Source organism: Symsagittifera roscoffensis, chromosome 6 (genome assembly GCF_963678635.1).
Source record: "Symsagittifera roscoffensis chromosome 6, txSymRosc1.1, whole genome shotgun sequence".
NCBI lineage: Eukaryota > Metazoa > Xenacoelomorpha > Acoela > Convolutidae > Symsagittifera > Symsagittifera roscoffensis.
Window position 1 is genome coordinate 33503647 of NC_087067.1, and position 18293 is coordinate 33521939.

Below are 18293 nucleotides of genomic sequence, written 5' to 3' on the forward strand. Positions count from 1 at the left end.
GATATAAATGAAAGCGGAGTAAATCAAATGCCTACGACCATACCATGTTGAATGCACCGGTTCTCGTCCGATCACCGAAGTTAAGCAACATTGGGCCTGGTTAGTACTTGGATGGGAGACCGCCTGGGAACACCAGGTGTTGCAGGCTTTTATTTAAAGCAAAAGTAATTCTTTTACTTTTATGCGCTAAGAGTTATTGCTGTTTAAAGTTCGGTGATGTCAAAAAGTTAAGCCTAATCGAGCGTGGTGCAAAAATTTTCAATGGGTCAAATTTTGGCCAAAACAAAAGAAAACCGAAAAATTTCTTTTGCAGTATCAATTTTGTGTACAATCAGCTGCTGATAGGTCAAAAATAATGGAGATAACTTTTGGGGTCTTTGAGTTATAGCCTTTTGAATTTCGGTGATGTCAAAAAAATAAGCCCAATCGAGCCTGGTGAATTGCGCGAACGGCCATAACTTGCCCAAAAATTTTAAAATTTCCAAATTTTATTATTTGGATCACAAGATGATAGTCAAATCTTGGGGGACTGAGAAAATGAACCAATTTCGTCGGTCCAACACAAAGTTATAAGCTTTTGAAATCTCGGTGATACCAAAAAGTTAAGCCTAATCGAGCGTGGTGCAAAAAATGAAATTTTCAAAATTTTTGTTTTTTTTTTTCGTTCAAAGTTCATTTTTTCCATCTTGTTTTATAAATTTGAGCTCAGGACAATTCCAACGAGCCCAAAACGACGTTTGTAGCTCAAGTGTACGTGGAGTAATCATCAGTTGAAAATTTGGGGGGACCCGAATTTCGGCCATTTTGGACGAAAATCGGCCTAAAAGCTAACTTTTACGTTAGTGCAATTTTTTTTCTTGCATTTTTCAAGAGAATTGGGCTGCCCTCCGCTGTGGCAGAGTGCATTCAAAGAAAACTTATCAAATAGATTTGAATACTTACCTATTTAATAAGTTTATCACAACAATTAGGCTAAAAGCAACTGACAGTATCCTGGCTGGTATTCAATCATATGCCACTTACAGTGGATGTGCGGCTATCATGCCATAGATGGTCATTCAAGGCACCTTGTACACGCTCCATAGGTTTTGACCAGCTGATTTGGCCATAAAACACATTGGGCCAAAAAAATTCCAAACAATGTCAATTTTCAGTATTTTGTTTGAAATGCATAAATTATAACGTGAGCGTGCAAAGTTTTACATGGTATAAGAGCATATTTTTACTCTCGCGCGAGGGCGAGTGTTTTAAAAGTAATGTACATAGACATAAGCTAGTAAGGATATAAATGAAAGCGGAGTAAATCAAATGCCTACGACCATACCATGTTGAATGCACCGGTTCTCGTCCGATCACCGAAGTTAAGCAACATTGGGCCTGGTTAGTACTTGGATGGGAGACCGCCTGGGAACACCAGGTGTTGTAGGCTTTTATTTAAAGCAAAAGTAATTCTTTTACTTTTATGCGCTAAGAGTTATTGCTGTTTAAAGTTCGGTGATGTCAAAAAGTTAAGCCTAATCGAGCGTGGTGCAAAAATTTTCAATGGGTCAAATTTTGGCCAAAACAAAAGAAAACCGAAAATTTTTTTTTGCAGTATCAATTTTGTGTACAATCAGCTGCTGATAGGTCAAAAATAATGGAGATAACTTTTGGGGTCTTTGAGTTATAGCCTTTTGAATTTCGGTGATGTCAAAAAAATAAGCCCAATCGAGCCTGGTGAATTGCGCGAACGGCCATAACTTGCCCAAAAATTTTAAAATTTCCAAATTTTATTATTTGGATCACAAGATCATAGTCAAATCTTGGGGGACTGAGAAAATGAACCAATTTCGTCGGTCCAACACAAAGTTATAAGCTTTTGAAATCTCGGTGATACCAAAAAGTTAAGCCTAATCAAGCGTGGTGCAAAAAATGAAATTTTCAAAATTATTGTTTTTTTTTCCTTCAAAGTTCATTTTTTTCATCTCGTTTCATAAATTTGAGCTCAAGACAATTCCAACGAGCCCAAAACGACGTTTGTAGCTCAAGTGTACGTGGAGTAATCATCAGTTGAAATTTTGGGGGGACCCTAATTTCGGCCATTTTGGACGAAATTCGGCCTAAAAGCTAACTTTTAAGTTAGTGCAATTTTTTTTCTTGCATTTTTCAAGAGAATTTGGCTGCCCTCCGCTGTCGCAGAGTGCATTCAAAGAAAACTTATCAAATAGATTTGAATACTTACCTATTAATTAAGTTTGTCACAACAATTAGGCTAAAAGCAACTGACAGTATCCTGGCTGGTATTCAATCATATGCCACTTACAGTAGATGTGCGGCTATCATGCCATAGATGGTCATTCAAGGCACCTTGTACACGCTCCATAGGTTTTGACCAGCTGATTTGGCCATAAAACACATTGGGCCAAAAAAATTCCAAACAATGTCAATTTTCAGTATTTTGTTTGAAATGCATAAATTATAACGTGAGCGTGCAAAATCTTACATGGTATAAGAGCATATTTTTACTCTCGCGCGAGGGCGAGTGTTTTAAAAGTAATGTACATAGACATAAGCTAGTAAGGATATAAATGAAAGCGGAGTAAACCAAATGCCTACGACCATACCATGTTGAATGCACCGGTTCTCGTCCGATCACCGAAGTTAAGCAACATTGGGCCTGGTTAGTACTTGGATGGGAGACCGCCTGGGAACACCAGGTGTTGTAGGCTTTTATTTAAAGCAAAAGTAATTCTTTTACTTTTATGCGCTAAGAGTTATTGCTGTTTAAAGTTCGGTGATGTCAAAAAGTTAAGCCTAATCGAGCGTGGTGCAAAAATTTTCAATGGGTCAAATTTTGGCCAAAACAAAAGAAAATCGAAAAATTTCTTTTGCAGTATCAATTTTGTGTACAATCAGCTGCTGATAGGTCAAAAATAATGGAGATAACTTTTGGGGTCTTTGAGTTATAGTCTTTTGAATTTCGGTGATGTCAAAAAAATAAGCCCAATCGAGCCTGTTGAATTGCGCGAACGGCCATAACTTGCCCAAAAATTTTAAAATTTCCGAATTTTATTATTTGGATCACAAGATCATAGTCAAATCTTGGGGGACTGAGAAAATGAACCAATTTCGTAGGTCTAACACAAAGTTATAAGCTTTTGAAATCTCGGTGATACCAAAAAGTTAAGCCTAATCGAGCGTGGTGCAAAAAATGAAATTTTCAAAATTTTTGTTTTTTTTTCGTTCAAAGTTCATTTTTTTCATCTCGTTTCATAAATTTGAGCTCAGTACAATTCCAACGAGCCCAAAATGACGTTTGTAGCTCAAGTGTACGTGGAGTAATCATCAGTTGAAAATTTGGGGGGACCCGAATTTCGGCCATTTTGGACGAAAATCGGCCTAAAAGCTAACTTTTAAGTTAGTGAAATTTTTTTTCTTGCACTTTTCAAGAGAATTGGGCTGCCCTCCGCTGTCGCAGAGTGCATTCAAAGAAAATCAATCAAATAGATTTGAATACTTACCTATTTAATAAGTTTATCACAACAATTAGGCTAAAAGCAACTGACAGTATCCTGGCTGGTATTCAATCATATGCCACTTACAGTGGATGTGCGGCTATCATGCCATAGATGGTCATTCAAGGCACCTTGTACACGCTCCATAGGTTTTGACCAGCTGATTTGGCCATAAAACACATTGGGCCAAAAAAATTCCAAACAATGTCAATTTTCAGTATTTTGTTTGAAATGCATAAACTATAACGTGAGCGTGCAAAATCTTACATGGTATAAGAGCATATTTTTACTATCGCGCGAGGGCGAGTGTTTTAAAAGTAATGTACATAGACATAAGCTAGTAAGGATATAAATGAAAGCGGAATAAATCAAATGCCTACGACCATACCATGTTGAATGCACCGGTTCTCGTCCGATCACCGAAGTTAAGCAACATTGGGCCTGGTTAGTACTTGGATGGGAGACCGCCTGGGAACACCAGGTGTTGTAGGCTTTTATTTAAAGCAAAAGTAGTTCTTTTACTTTTATGCGCTAAGAGTTATTGCTGTTTAAAATTCGGTGATGTCAAAAAGTTAAGCCTAATCGAGCGTGGTGCAAAAATTTTCAATGGGTCAAATTTTGGCCAAAACAAAATAAAAAAAAAAAATTTATTTTGCAGTATCAATTTTGTGTACAATCAGCTGCTGATAGGTCAAAAATAATGGAGATAACTTTTGGGGTCTTTGAGTTATAGCCTTTTGAATTTCGGTGATGTCAAAAAAATAAGCCCAATCGAGCCTTGTGAATTGCGCGAACGGCCATAACTTGCCCAAAAATTTTAAAATTTCCAAATTTTATTATTTGGATCACAAGATCATACTCAAATCTTGGGGGACTGAGAAAATGAACCAATTTCGTCGGTCCAACACAGAGTTATAAGCTTCTGAAATCTCGGTGATACCAAAAAGTTAAGACTAATCGAGCGTGGTGCAAAAAATTAAATTTTCAAAATTTTTGTTTTTTTTTCGTTCAAAGTTCCTTTTTTTCATCTTGTTTCATAAATTTCAGCTCAGGACAATTCCAACGAGCCCAAAACGACGTTTGTAGCTCAAGTGTACGTGGAGTAATCATCAGTTGAAAATTTGGGGGGACCCGAATTTCGGCCATTTTGGACGAAAATCGGCCTAAAAGCTAACTTTTACGTTAGTGCAATTTTTTTCTTGCACTTTTCAAGAGAATTGGGCTGCCCTCCGCTGTCGCAGAGTGCATTCAAAGAAAACTTATCAAATAGATTTGAATACTTACCTATTTAATAAGTTTATCACAACAATTAGGCTAAAAGCAACTGACAGTATCCTGGCTGGTATTCAATCAAATGCCACTTACAGTGGATGTGCGGCTATCATGCCATAGATGGTCATTCAAGGCACCTTGTACACGCTCCATAGGTTTTGACCAGCTGATTTGGCCATAAAACACATTGGGCCAAAAAAATTCCAAACAATGTCAATTTTCAGTATTTTGTTTGAAATGCATAAATTATAACGTGAGCGTGCAAAATTTTACATGGTATAAGAGCATATTTTTACTCTCGCGCGAGGGCGAGTGTTTTAAAAGTAATGTACATAGACATAAGCTAGTAAGGATATAAATGAAAGCGGAGTAACTCAAATGCCTACGACCATGCCATGTTGAATGCACCGGTTCTCGTCCGATCACCGAAGTTAAGCAACATTGGGCCTGGTTAGTACTTGGATGGGAGACCGCCTGGGAACACCAGGTGTTGTAGGCTTTTAATTAAAGCAAAAGTAATTCTTTTACTTTTATGCGCTAAGAGTTATTGCTGTTTAAAGTTCGGTGATGTCAAAAAGTTAAGCCTAATCGAGCGTGGTGCAAAAATTTTCAATGGGTCAAATTTTGGCCAAAACAAAAGAAAACCGAAAAATTTCCTTTGCAGTATCAATTTTGTGTACAATCACCTGCTGATAGGTCAAAAATGATGGAGATAACTTTTGGGGTCTTTGAGTTATAGCCTTTTGAATTTCGGTGATGTCAAAAAAATAAGCCCAATCGAGCCTGGTGAATTGCGCGAACGGCCATAACTTGCCCAAAAATTTTATTATTTGGATCACAAGATCATAGTCAAATCTTGGGGGACTGATAAAATGAACCAATTTCGTCGGTCCAACACAAATTTATAAGCTTTTGAAATCTCGGTGATACCAAAAAGTTAAGCCTAATCGAGCGTGGTGCAAAAAATGAAATTTTTAAATTTTTTTTTTCGTTCAAAGTTCATTTTTTTCATCTTGTTTCATAAATTTGAGCTCAGGACAATTCCAACGAGCCCAAAACGACGTTTGTAGCTCAAGTGTACGTGGAGTAATCATCAGTTGAAAATTTGGGGGGACCCGAATTTCGGCCATTTTGGACGAAAATCGGCCTAAAAGCTAACTTTTAATTTAGTGCAATTTTTTTTCTTGCATTTTTCAAGAGAATTGGGCTGCCCTCCGCTGTCGCAGAGTGCATTCAAAGAAAACTTATCAAATAGATTTGAATACTTACCTATTTAATAAGTTTATGACAACAATTAGGCTAAAAAAACTGACAGTATCCTGGCTGGTATTCAATCATATGCCACTTACAGTGGATGTGCGGCTATCATGCCATAGATGGTCATTCAAGGCACCTTGTACACGCTCCATAGGTTTTGACCAGCTGATTTGGCCATAAAACACATTGGGCCAAAAAAATTCCAAACAATGTCAATTTTCAGTATTTTGTTTGAAATGCATAAATTATAACGTGAGCGTGCAAAATTTTACATAGTATAAGAGCATATTTTTACTCTCGCGCGAGGGCGAGTGTTTTAAAAGTAATGTACATAGACATAAGCTAATAAGGATATAAATGAAAGCGGAGTAACTCAAATGCCTACGACCATACCATGTTGAATGCACCTGTTCTCGTCCGATCACCGAAGTTAAGCAACATTGGGCCTGGTTAGTATTTGGATGGGAGACCGCCTGGGAACACCAGGTGTTGTAGGCTTTTATTTAAAGCAAAAGGTAATTCTTTTACTTTCATGCGCTAAGAGTTATTGCTGTTTAAAGTTCGGTGATGTCAAAAAGTTAAGCCTAATCGAGCGTGGTGCAAAAATTTTCAATGGGTCAAATTTTGGCCAAAACAAAAGAAAACCGAAAAATTTCTTTTGCAGTATCATTTTTGTGTACAATCAGCTGCTGATAGGTCAAAAATAATGGAGATAACTTTTGGGGTCTTTGAGTTATAGCCTTTTGAATTTCGGTGATGTCAAAAAAATAAGCCCAATCGAGCCTGGTGAATTGCGCGAACGGCCATAACTTGCCCAAAAATTTTAAAATTTCCAAATTTTATTATTTGGATCACAAGATCATAGTCAAATCTTGGGGGACTGAGAAAATGAACCAATTTCGTCGGTCCAACACAAAGTTATAAGCTTTTGAAATCTCGGTGATACCAAAAAGTTAAGCCTAATCGAGCGTGGTGCAAAAAATGAAATTTTTAAATTTTTTTTTTCGTTCAAAGTTCATTTTTTTCATCTCGTTTCATAAATTTGAGCTCAGGACAATTCTAACGAGCCCAAAACGACGTTTCTAGCTCAAGTGTACGTGGAGTAATCATCAGTTGAAAATTTGGGGGGACCCGAATTTCGGCCATTTTGGACGAAAATCGGCCTAAAAGCTAACTTTTAAGTTAGTGAAATTTTTTTTCTTGCACTTTTCAAGAGAATTGGGCTGCCCTCCGCTGTCGCAGAGTGCATTCAAAGAAAACTTATCAAATAGATTTGAATACTTACCTATTTAATAAGTTTATCACAACAATTAGGCTAAAAGCAACTGACAGTATCCTGGCTGGTATTCAATCATATGCCACTTACAGTGGATGTGCGGCTATCATGCCATAGATGGTCATTCAAGGCACCTTGTACACGCTCCATAGGTTTTGACCAGCTGATTTGGCCATAAAACACATTGGGCCAAAAAAATTCCAAACAATGTCAATTTTCAGTATTTTGATTGAAATGCATAAATTATAACGTGAGCGTGCAAAAACTTACATGATATAAGAGCATATTTTTACTCTCGCGCGAGGGCGAGTGTTTTAAAAGTAATGTACATAGACATAAGCTAGTAAGGATATAAATGAAAGCGGAGTAAATCAAATGCCTACGACCATACCATGTTGAATGCACCGGTTCTCGTCCGATCACCGAAGTTAAGCAACATTGGGCCTGGTTAGTACTTGGATGGGAGACCGCCTGGGAACACCAGGTGTTGTAGGCTTTTATTTAAAGCAAAAGTAATTCTTTTACTTTTATGCGCTAAGAGTTATTGCTGTTTAAAATTCGGTGATGTCAAAAAGTTAAGCCTAATCGAGCGTGGTGCAAAAATTTTCAATGGGTCAAATTTTGGCCAAAACAAAAGAAAACCGAAAAATTTCTTTTCAGTATCAATTTTGTGTACAATCAGCTGCTGATAGGTCAAAAATAATGGAGATAACTTTTGGGGTCTTTGAGTTATAGCCTTTTGAATTTCGGTGATGTCAAAAAAATAAGCCCAATCGAGCCTTGTGAATTGCGCGAACGGCCATAACTTGCCCAAAAATTTTAAAATTTCCAAATTTTATTATTTGGATCACAAGATCATACTCAAATCTTGGGGGACTGAGAAAATGAACCAATTTCGTCGGTCCAACACAAAGTTATAAGCTTTTGAAATCTCGGTGATACCAAAAAGTTAAGACTAATCGAGCGTGGTGCAAAAAATGAAATTTTCAAAATTTTTGTTTTTTTTTCGTTCAAAGTTCCTTTTTTTCATCTCGTTTCATAAATTTGAGCTCAGGACAATTCCAACGAGCCCAAAACGACGTTTGTAGCTCAAGTGTACGTGGAGTAATCATCAGTTGAAAATTTGGGGGGACCCGAATTTCGGCCATTTTGGACGAAAATCGGCCTAAAAGCTAACTTTTAAGTTAGTGCAATTTTTTTCTTGCACTTTTCAAGAGAATTGGGCTGCCCTCCGCTGTCGCAGAGTGCATTCAAAGAAAACTTATCAAATAGATTTGAATACTTACCTATTTAATAAGTTTATCACAACAATTAGGCTAAAAGCAACTGACAGTATCCTGGCTGGTATTCAATCATATGCCACTTACAGTGGATGTGCGGCTATCATGCCATAGATGGTCATTCAAGGCACCTTGTACACGCTCCATAGGTTTTGACCAGCTGATTTGGCCATAAAACACATTGGGCCAAAAAAGTTCCAAACAATGTCAATTTTCAGTATTTTGTTTGAAATGCAAAAATTATAACGTGAGCGTGCAAAATTTTACATGGTATAAGAGCATATTTTACTCTCGCGCGAGGGCGAGTGTTTTAAAAGTAATGTACATAGACATAAGCTAGTAAGGATATAAATGAAAGCGGAGTAACTCAAATGCCTACGACCATACCATGTTGAATGCACCGGTTCTCGTCCGATCACCGAAGTTAAGCAACATTGGGCCTGGTTAGTACTTGGATGGGAGACCGCCTGGGAACACCAGGTGTTGTAGGCTTTTAATTAAAGCAAAAGTAATTCTTTTACTTTTATGCGCTAAGAGTTATTGCTGTTTAAAGTTCGGTGATGTCAAAAAGTTAAGCCTAATCGAGCGTGGTGCACAAATTTTCAATGGGTCAAATTTTGGCCAAAACAAAAGAAAACCGAAAAATTTCCTTTGCAGTATCAATTTTGTGTACAATCAGCTGCTGATAGGTCAAAAATGATGGAGATAACTTTTGGGGTCTTTGAGTTATAGCCTTTTGAATTTCGGTGATGTCAAAAAAATAAGCCCAATCGAGCCTGGTGAATTGCGCGAACGGCCATAACTTGCCCAAAAATTTTAAAATTTCCAAATTTTATTATTTGGATCACAAGATCATAGTCAAATCTTGGGGGACTGATAAAATGAACCAATTTCGTCGGTCCAACACAAAGTTATAAGCTTTTGAAATCTCGGTGATACCAAAAAGTTAAGCCTAATCGAGCGTGGTGCAAAAAATGAAATTTTCTCATTTTTTTTTTTCAAAGTTCATTTTTTTCATCTTGTTTCATAAATTTGAGCTCAGGACAATTCCAACGAGCCCAAAACGACGTTTGTAGCTCAAGTGTACGTGGAGTAATCATCAGTTGAAAATTTGGGGGGACCCGAATTTCGGCCATTTTGGACGAAATTCGGCCTAAAAGCTAACTTTTAAATTAGTGCAATTTTTTTTCTTGCATTTTTCAAGAGAATTTGGCTGCCCTCCGCTGTCGCAGAGTGCATTCAAAGAAAACTTATCAAATAGATTTGAATACTTACCTATTTAATAAGTTTATCACAACAATTAGGCTAAAAGCAACTGACAGTATCCTGGCTGGTATTCAATCATATGCCACTTACAGTGGATGTGCGGCTATCATGCCATAGATGGTCATTCAAGGCACCTTGTACACGCTCCATAGGTTTTGACCAGCTGATTTGGCCATAAAACACATTGGGCCAAAAAAATTCCAAACAATGTCAATTTTCAGTATTTTGTTTGAAATGCATAAATTATAACGTGAGCGTGCAAAATTTTACATGGTATAAGAGCATATTTTTACTCTCGCGCGAGGGCGAGTGTTTTAAAAGTAATGTACATAGACATAAGCTAGTAAGGATATAAATGAAAGCGGAGTAACTCAAATGCCTACGACCATACCATGTTGAATGCACCGGTTCTCGTCCGATCACCGAAGTTAAGCAACATTGGGCCTGGTTAGTACTTGGATGGGAGACCGCCTGGGAATACCAGGGGTTGTAGGCTTTTATTTAAAGCAAAAGTAATTCTTTTACTTTTATGCGCTAAGAGTTATTGCTGTTTAAAGTTCGGTGATGTCAAAAAGTTAAGCCTAATCGAGCGTGGTTCAAAAATTTTCAATGGGTCAAATTTTGGCCAAAACAAAAGAAAATCGAAAAATTTTTTTTGCAGTATCAATTTTGTGTACAATCAGCTGCTGATAGGTCAAAAATAATGGAGATAACTTTTGGGGTCTTTGAGTTATAGCCTTTTGAATTTCGGTGATGTCAAAAAAATAAGCCCAATCGAGCCTGGTGAATTGCGCGAACGGCCATAACTTGCCCAAAAATTTTAAAATTTCCAAATTTTATTATTTGGATCACAAGATCATAGTCAAATCTTGGGGGACTGAGAAAATGAACCAATTTCGTCGGTCCAACACAAAGTTTTAAGCTTTTGAAATCTCGGTGATACCAAAAAGTTAAGCCTAATCAAGCGTGGTGCAAAAAATGAAATTTTCAAAATTTTTGTTTTTTTTTCCTTCAAAGTTCATTTTTTTCATCTCGTTTCATAAATTTGAGCTCAAGACAATTCCAACGAGCCCAAAACGACGTTTGTAGCTCAAGTGTACGTGGAGTAATCATCAGTTGAAAATTTGGGGGGACCCTAATTTCGGCCATTTTGGACGAAATTCGGCCTAAAAGCTAACTTTTAAGTTAGTGCAATTTGTTTTCTTGCATTTTTCAAGAGAATTTGGCTGCCCTCCGCTGTCGCAGAGTGCATTCAAAGAAAACTTATCAAATAGATTTGAATACTTACCTATTTAATAAGTTTATCACAACAATTAGGCTAAAAGCAACTGACAGTATCCTGGCTGGTATTCAATCATATGCCACTTACAGTGGATGTGCGGCTATCATGCCATAGATGGTCATTCAAGGCACCTTGTACACGCTCCATAGGTTTTGACCAGCTGATTTGGCCATAAAACACATTGGGCCAAAAAAATTCCAAACAATGTCAATTTTCAGTCTTTTGTTTGAAATGCATAAATTATAACGTGAGCGTGCAAAATTTTACATGGTATAAGAGCATATTTTTACTCTCGCGCGAGGGCGAGTGTTTTAAAAGTAATGTACATAGACATAAGCTAGTAAGGATATAAATGAAAGCGGAGTAAATCAAATGCCTACGACCATACCATGTTGAATGCACCGGTTCTCGTCCGATCACCGAAGTTAAGCAACATTGGGCCTGGTTAGTACTTGGATGGGAGACCGCCTGGGAAAACCAGGTGTTGTAGGCTTCTATTTAAAGCAAAAGTAATTCTTTTACTTTTATGCGCTAAGAGTTATTGCTGTTTAAAGTTCGGTGATGTCAAAAAGTTTAGCCTAATCGAGCGTGGTGCAAAAATTTTCAATGGGTCAAATTTTGGCCAAAACAAAAGAAAACCGAAAAATTTCTTTTGCAGTATCAATTTTGTGTACAATCAGCTGCTGATAGGTCAAAAATAATGGAGATAACTTTTGGGGTCTTTGAGTTATAGCCTTTTGAATTTCGGTGATGTCAAAAAAATAAGCCCAATCGAGCCTGGTGAATTGCGCGAACGGCCATAACTTGCCCAAAAATTTTAAAATTTCCAAATTTTATTATTTGGATCACAAGATCATAGTCAAATCTTGGGGGAGAGAAAATGAACCAATTTCGTCGGTCCAACACAAAGTTATAAGCTTTTGAAATCTCGGTGATACCAAAAAGTTCAGCCTAATCGAGCGTGGTGCAAAAAATGAAATTTTCAAAATTTTTGTTTTTTTTTCGTTCAAAGTTCATTTTTTTCATCTCGTTTCATAAATTTGAGCTCAGGACAATTCCAACGAGCCTAAAACGACGTTTGTAGCTCAAGTGTACGTGGAGTAATCATCAGTTGAAAGTTTGGGGGGACCCGAATTTCGGCCATTTTGGACGAAAATCGGCCTAAAAGCTAACTTTTAAGTTAGTGCAATTTTTTTTCTTGCATTTTTCAAGAGAATTGGGCTGCCCTCCGCTGTCGCAGAGTGCATTCAAAGGAAACTTATCAAATATATTTGAATACTTACCTATTTAATAAGTTTATCACAACAATTAGGCTAAAAGCAACTGACAGTATCCTGGCTGGTATTCAATCATATGCCACTTACAGTGGATGTGCGGCTATCATGCCATAGATGGTCATTCAAGGCACCTTGTACACGCTCCATAGGTTTTGACCAGCTGATTTGGCCATAAAACACATTGGGCCAAAAAAATTCCAAACAATGTCAATTTTCAGTCTGGTGCAAAAATTTTCAATGGGTCAAATTTTGGCCAAAACAAAAGAAAACCGAAATTTTTTTTTTGCAGTATCAATTTTGTGTACAATCAGCTGCTGATAGGTCAAAAATAATGGAGATAACTTTTGGGGTCTTTGAGTTATAGTCTTTTGAATTTCGGTGATGTCAAAAAAATAAGCCCAATCGAGCCTGGTGAATTGCGCGAACGGCCATAACTTGCCCAAAAATTTTAAAATTTCCAAATTTTATTTTTTGGATCACAAGATCATAGTCAAATCTTGGGGGACTGAGAAAATGAACCAATTTTGTCGGTCCAACACAAAGTTATAAGCTTTTGAAATCTCGGTGATACCAAAAAGTTCAGCCTAATCGAGCGTGGTGCAAAAAATGAAATTTTCAAAATTTTTGTTTTTTTTTTCGTTCAAAGTTCATTTTTTTCATCTTGTTTCATAAATTTGAGCTCAGGAAAATTCCAACGAGCCCAAAACGACGTTTGTAGCTCAAGTGTGCGTGGAGTAATCATCAGTTGAAAATTTGGGGGGACCCGAATTTCGGCCATTTTGGACGAAAATCAGCCTAAAAGCTAACTTTTAAGTTAGTGCTATTTTTTTTCTTGCATTTTTCAAGAGAATTGGGCTGCCCTCCGCTGTCGCAGAGTGCATTCAAAGAAAACTTATCAAATAGATTTGAATACTTACCTATTTAATAAGTTTATCACAACAATTAGGCTAAAAGCAACTGACAGTATCCTGGCTGGTATTCAATCATTTGCCACTTACAGTGGATGTAAGGCTATCATGCCATAGATGGTCAATCAAGGCACCTTGTACACGCTCCATAGGTTTTGACCAGCTGATTTGGCCATAAAACACATTGGGCCAAAAAAATTCCAAACAATGTCAATTTTCAGTCTTTTGTTTGAAATGCATAAATTATAACGTGAGCGTGCAAAATTTTACATGGTATAAGAGCATACTTTTACTCTCGCGCGAGGGCGAGTGTTTTAAAAGTAATGTACATAGACATAAGCTAGTAAGGATATAAATGAAAGCGGAGTAACTCAAATGCCTACGACCAAACCATGTTGAATGCACCGGTTCTCGTCCGATCACCGAAGTTAAGCAACATTGGGCCTGGTTAGTACTTGGATGGGAGACCGCCTGGGAACACCAGGTGTTGTAGGCTTTTATTTAAAGCAAAAGTAATTCTTTTACTTTTTTGCGCTAAGAGTTATTGCTGTTTAAAGTTCGGTGATGTCAAAAAGTTAAGCCTAATCGAGCGTGGTGCAAAAATTTTCAATGGGTCAAATTTTGGCCAAAACAAAAGAAAACCGAAAAATTTCTTTTGCAGTATCAATTTTGTGTACAATCAGCTGCTGATAGGTCAAAAATAATGGAGATAACTTTTGCGGTCTTTGAGTTATAGCTTTTTGAATTTCGGTGATGTCAAAAAAATAAGCCTAATCGAGCGTGGTGCAAAAAATGAAATTTTCAAAATTTTTGTTTCTTTTTTCGTTCAAAGTTCATTTTTTTCATCTTGTTTCATAAATTTAGGCTCAGGAAAATTCCAACGAGCCCAAAACGACGTTTGTAGCTCAAGTGTACGTGGAGTAATCATCAGTTGAAAATTTGGGGGGACCTGAATTTCGGCCATTTTGGACGAAAATCGGCCTAATAGCAAATTTTTAAGTTAGTGCAATTTTTTTTCTTGCATTTTTCAAGAGAATTGGGCTGCCCTCCGCTGTGGCAGAGTGCATTCAAAGAAAACTTATCAAATAGATTTGAATACTTACCTATTTAATAAGTTTATCACAACAATTAGGCTAAAAGCAACTGACAGTATCCTGGCTGGTATTCAATCATATGCCACTTACAGTGGATGTGCGGCTATCATGCCATAGATGGTCATTCAAGGCACCTTGTACACGCTCCATAGGTTTTGACCAGCTGATTTGGCCATAAAACACATTGGGCCAAAAAAATTCCAAACAATGTCAATTTTCAGTATTTTGTTTGAAATGCATAAATTATAACGTGAGCGTGCAAAATTTTACATGGTATAAGAGCATATTTTTACTCTCGCGCGAGGGCGAGTGTTTTAAAAGTAATGTACATAGACATAAGCTAGTAAGGATATAAATGAAAGCGGAGTAACTCAAATGCCTACGACCATACCATGTTGAATGCACCGGTTCTCGTCCGATCACCGAAGTTAAGCAACATTGGGCCTGGTTAGTACTTGGATGGGAGACCGCCTGGGAACACCAGGTGTTGTAGGCTTTTATTTAAGGCAAAAGTAATTCTTTTAATTTTATGCGCTAAGAGTTATTGCTGTTTAAAGTTCGGTGATGTCAAAAAGTTAAGCCTAATCGAGCGTGGTGCAAAAATTTTCAATGGGTCAAATTTTGGCCAAAACAAAAGAAAACCGAAAAATTTCTTTTGCAGTATCATTTTTGTGTACAATCAGCTGCTGATAGGTCAAAAATAATGGAGATAACTTTTGGGGTCTTTGAGTTATAGCCTTTTGAATTTCGGTGATGTCAAAAAAATAAGCCCAATCGAGCCTGGTGAATTGCGCGAACGGCCATAACTTGCCCAAAAATTTTAAAATTCCCAAATTTTATTATTTGGATCACAAGATCATAGTCAAATCTTGGGGGACTGAGAAAATGAACCAATTTCGTCGGTCCAACACAAAGTTATAAGCTTTTGAAATCTCGGTGATACCAAAAAGTTAAGCCTAATCGAGCGTGGTGCAAAAAATGAAATTTTCAAAACTTTTGTTTTTTTTTTTCGTTCAAAGTTCATTTTTTTCATCTTGTTTCATAAATTTGAGCTCAGGAAAATTCCAACGAGACCAAAACGACGTTTGTAGCTCAAGTGTACGTGGAGTAATCATCAGTTGAAAATTTGGGGGGACCCGAATTTCGGCCATTTTGGACGAAAATCGGCCTAAAAGCTAACTTTTAAGTTAGTGCAATTTTTTTTCTTGCATTTTTAAAGAGAATTGGGCTGCCCTACGCTGTCGCAGAGTGCATTCAAAGAAAACTTATCAAATAGATTTGAATACTTACCTATTTAATAAGTTTATCACAACAATTAGGCTAAAAGCAACTGACAGTATCCTGGCTGGTATTCAATCTTATGCCACTTACAGTGGATGTGCGGCTATCATGCCATAGATGGTCAATCAAGGCACCTTGTACACGCTCCATAGGTTTTGACCAGCTGATTTGGCCATAAAAGACATTGGGCCAAAAAAATTCCAAACAATGTCAATTTTCAGTCTTTTGTTTGAAAAGCATAAATTATAACGTGAGCGTGCAGAATTTTACATGGTATAAGAGCATATTTTTACTCTCGCGCGAGGGCGAGTGTTTTAAAAGTAATGTACATAGACATAAGCTAGTAAGGATATAAATGAAAGCGGAGTAAATCAAATGCCTACGACCATACCATGTTGAATGCACCGGTTCTCGTCCGATCACCGAAGTTAAGCAACATTGGGCCTGGTTAGTACTTGGATGGGAGACCGCCTGGGAACACCAGGTGTTGTAGGCTTTTATTTAAAGCCAAAGTAATTCTTTTACTTTTATGCGCTAAGAGTTATTGCTGTTTAAAATTCGGTGATGTCAAAAAGTTAAGCCTAATCGAGCGTGGTGCAAAAATTTTCAATGGGTCAAATTTTGGCCAAAACAAAAGAAAACCGAAAAATTTCTTTTGCAGTATCAATTTTGTGTACAATCAGCTGCTGATAGGTCAAAAATAATGGAGATAACTTTTGGGGTCTTTGAGTTATAGCCTTTTGAATTTCGGTGACGTCAAAAAAATAAGCCCAATCGAGCCTGGTGAATTGCGCGAACGGCCATAACTTGCCCAAAAATTTTAAAATTTCCAAATTTTATTATTTGGATCACAAGATCATAGTCAAATCTTGGGGGACTGAGAAAATGAACCAATTTCGTCGGTCCAACACAAAGTTATAAGCTTTTGAAATCTCGGTGATACCAAAAAGTTAAGCCTAATCGAGCGTGGTGCAAAAAATGAAATTTTCAAAACTTTTGTTTTTTTTTTCGTTCAAAGTTCATTTTTTTCATCTTGTTTCATAAATTTGAGCTCAGGAAAATTCTAACGAGACCAAAACGACGTTTGTAGCTCAAGTGTACGTGGAGTAATCATCAGTTGAAAATTTGGGGGGACCCGAATTTCGGCCATTTTGGACGAAAATCGGCCTAAAAGCTAACTTTTAAGTTAGTGCAATTTTTTTTCTTTTATTTTTCAACAGAATTGGGCTGCCCTCCGCTGTCGCAGAGTGCATTCAAAGAAAACTTATCAAATAGATTTTAATACTTACCTATTTAATAAGTTAATCACAACATTTAGGCTAAAAGCAACTGACAGTATCCTGGCTGGTATTCAATCATATGCCACTTACAGTGGATGTGCGGCTATCATGCCATAGATGGTCATTCAAGGCACCTTGTACACGCTCCATAGGTTTTGACCAGCTGATTTGGCCATAAAAGACATTGGGCCAAAAAAATTCCAAACAATGTCAATTTTCAGTCTTTTGTTTGAAAAGCATAAATTATAACGTGAGCGTGCAGAATTTTACATGGTATAAGAGCATATTTTTACTCTCGCGCGAGGGCGAGTGTTTTAAAAGTAATGTACATAGACATAAGCTAGTAAGGATATAAATGAAAGCGGAGTAAATCAAATGCCTACGACCATACCATGTTGAATGCACCGGTTCTCGTCCGATCACCGAAGTTAAGCAACATTGGGCCTGGTTAGTACTTGGATGGGAGACCGCCTGGGAACACCAGGTGTTGTAGGCTTTTATTTAAAGCAAAAGTAATTCTTTTACTTTTATGCGCTAAGAGTTATTGCTGTTTAAAGTTCGGTGATGTCAAAAAGTTAAGCCTAATCGAGCGTGGTGCAAAAATTTTCAATGGGTCAAATTTTGGCCAAAACAAAAGAAAACCGAAAAATTTCTTTTGCAGTATCAATTTTGTGTACAATCAGCTGCTGATAGGTCAAAAATAATGGAGATAACTTTTGGGGTCTTTGAGTTATAGCCTTTTGAATTTCGGTGACGTCAAAAAAATAAGCCCAATCGAGCCTGGTGAATTGCGCGAACGGCCATAACTTGCCCAAAAATTTTAAAATTTCCAAATTTTATTATTTGGATCACAAGATCATAGTCAAATCTTGGGGGACTGAGAAAATGAACCAATTTCGTCGGTCCAACACAAAGTTATAAGCTTTTGAAATCTCGGTGATACCAAAAAGTTAAGCCTAATCGAGCGTGGTGCAAAAAATGAAATTTTCAAAACTTTTGTTTTTTTTTTCGTTCAAAGTTCATTTTTTTCATCTTGTTTCATAAATTTGAGCTCAGGAAAATTCCAACGAGACCAAAACGACGTTTGTAGCTCAAGTGTACGTGGAGTAATCATCAGTTCAAAATTTGGGGGGACCCGAATTTCGGCCATTTTGGACGAAAATCGGCCTAAAAGCTAACTTTTACGTTAGTGCAATTTATTTTCTTGCATTTTTCAAGAGAATTGGGCTGCCCTCCGCTGCCGCAGAGTGCATTCAAAGAAAACTTATCAAATAGATTTGAATACTTACCTATTTAATAAGTTTATCACAACAATTAGGTTAAAAG

At 37.2% G+C, this 18293-nt stretch overlaps 14 non-coding genes across 14 annotated transcripts; all 14 read left to right on the plus strand.

Annotated features, from left to right (window-relative positions):
- Positions 1-29: 29 nt before the first annotated feature.
- LOC134849054 (5S ribosomal RNA) lies at positions 30-148 on the plus strand. The gene has a single exon (XR_010163098.1). It is a non-coding gene; the product is annotated as a 5S ribosomal RNA (ribosomal RNA).
- Positions 149-1310: 1162 nt separating this feature from the next.
- LOC134849816 (5S ribosomal RNA) lies at positions 1311-1429 on the plus strand. Its single transcript, XR_010163803.1, has one exon. It is a non-coding gene; the product is annotated as a 5S ribosomal RNA (ribosomal RNA).
- Positions 1430-2589: 1160 nt separating this feature from the next.
- On the plus strand, positions 2590-2708 carry LOC134849817 (5S ribosomal RNA). The gene has a single exon (XR_010163804.1). It is a non-coding gene; the product is annotated as a 5S ribosomal RNA (ribosomal RNA).
- A 1160-nt stretch (positions 2709-3868) lies between these two features.
- LOC134849818 (5S ribosomal RNA) lies at positions 3869-3987 on the plus strand. The gene has a single exon (XR_010163805.1). It is a non-coding gene; the product is annotated as a 5S ribosomal RNA (ribosomal RNA).
- Positions 3988-5146: 1159 nt separating this feature from the next.
- Positions 5147-5265, plus strand: LOC134848942 (5S ribosomal RNA). Its single transcript, XR_010162991.1, has one exon. It is a non-coding gene; the product is annotated as a 5S ribosomal RNA (ribosomal RNA).
- A 1137-nt stretch (positions 5266-6402) lies between these two features.
- On the plus strand, positions 6403-6521 carry LOC134849186 (5S ribosomal RNA). Its single transcript, XR_010163224.1, has one exon. It is a non-coding gene; the product is annotated as a 5S ribosomal RNA (ribosomal RNA).
- A 1155-nt stretch (positions 6522-7676) lies between these two features.
- Positions 7677-7795, plus strand: LOC134849820 (5S ribosomal RNA). Its single transcript, XR_010163807.1, has one exon. It is a non-coding gene; the product is annotated as a 5S ribosomal RNA (ribosomal RNA).
- Positions 7796-8952: 1157 nt separating this feature from the next.
- LOC134849821 (5S ribosomal RNA) lies at positions 8953-9071 on the plus strand. Its single transcript, XR_010163808.1, has one exon. It is a non-coding gene; the product is annotated as a 5S ribosomal RNA (ribosomal RNA).
- A 1151-nt stretch (positions 9072-10222) lies between these two features.
- Positions 10223-10341, plus strand: LOC134848937 (5S ribosomal RNA). Its single transcript, XR_010162987.1, has one exon. It is a non-coding gene; the product is annotated as a 5S ribosomal RNA (ribosomal RNA).
- Positions 10342-11501: 1160 nt separating this feature from the next.
- Positions 11502-11620, plus strand: LOC134849212 (5S ribosomal RNA). The gene has a single exon (XR_010163249.1). It is a non-coding gene; the product is annotated as a 5S ribosomal RNA (ribosomal RNA).
- Positions 11621-13689: 2069 nt separating this feature from the next.
- Positions 13690-13808, plus strand: LOC134848974 (5S ribosomal RNA). The gene has a single exon (XR_010163021.1). It is a non-coding gene; the product is annotated as a 5S ribosomal RNA (ribosomal RNA).
- Positions 13809-14783: 975 nt separating this feature from the next.
- On the plus strand, positions 14784-14902 carry LOC134849822 (5S ribosomal RNA). Its single transcript, XR_010163809.1, has one exon. It is a non-coding gene; the product is annotated as a 5S ribosomal RNA (ribosomal RNA).
- A 1162-nt stretch (positions 14903-16064) lies between these two features.
- LOC134849823 (5S ribosomal RNA) lies at positions 16065-16183 on the plus strand. The gene has a single exon (XR_010163810.1). It is a non-coding gene; the product is annotated as a 5S ribosomal RNA (ribosomal RNA).
- A 1161-nt stretch (positions 16184-17344) lies between these two features.
- Positions 17345-17463, plus strand: LOC134849824 (5S ribosomal RNA). The gene has a single exon (XR_010163811.1). It is a non-coding gene; the product is annotated as a 5S ribosomal RNA (ribosomal RNA).
- The last annotated feature ends 830 nt before the right edge of the window (positions 17464-18293 follow it).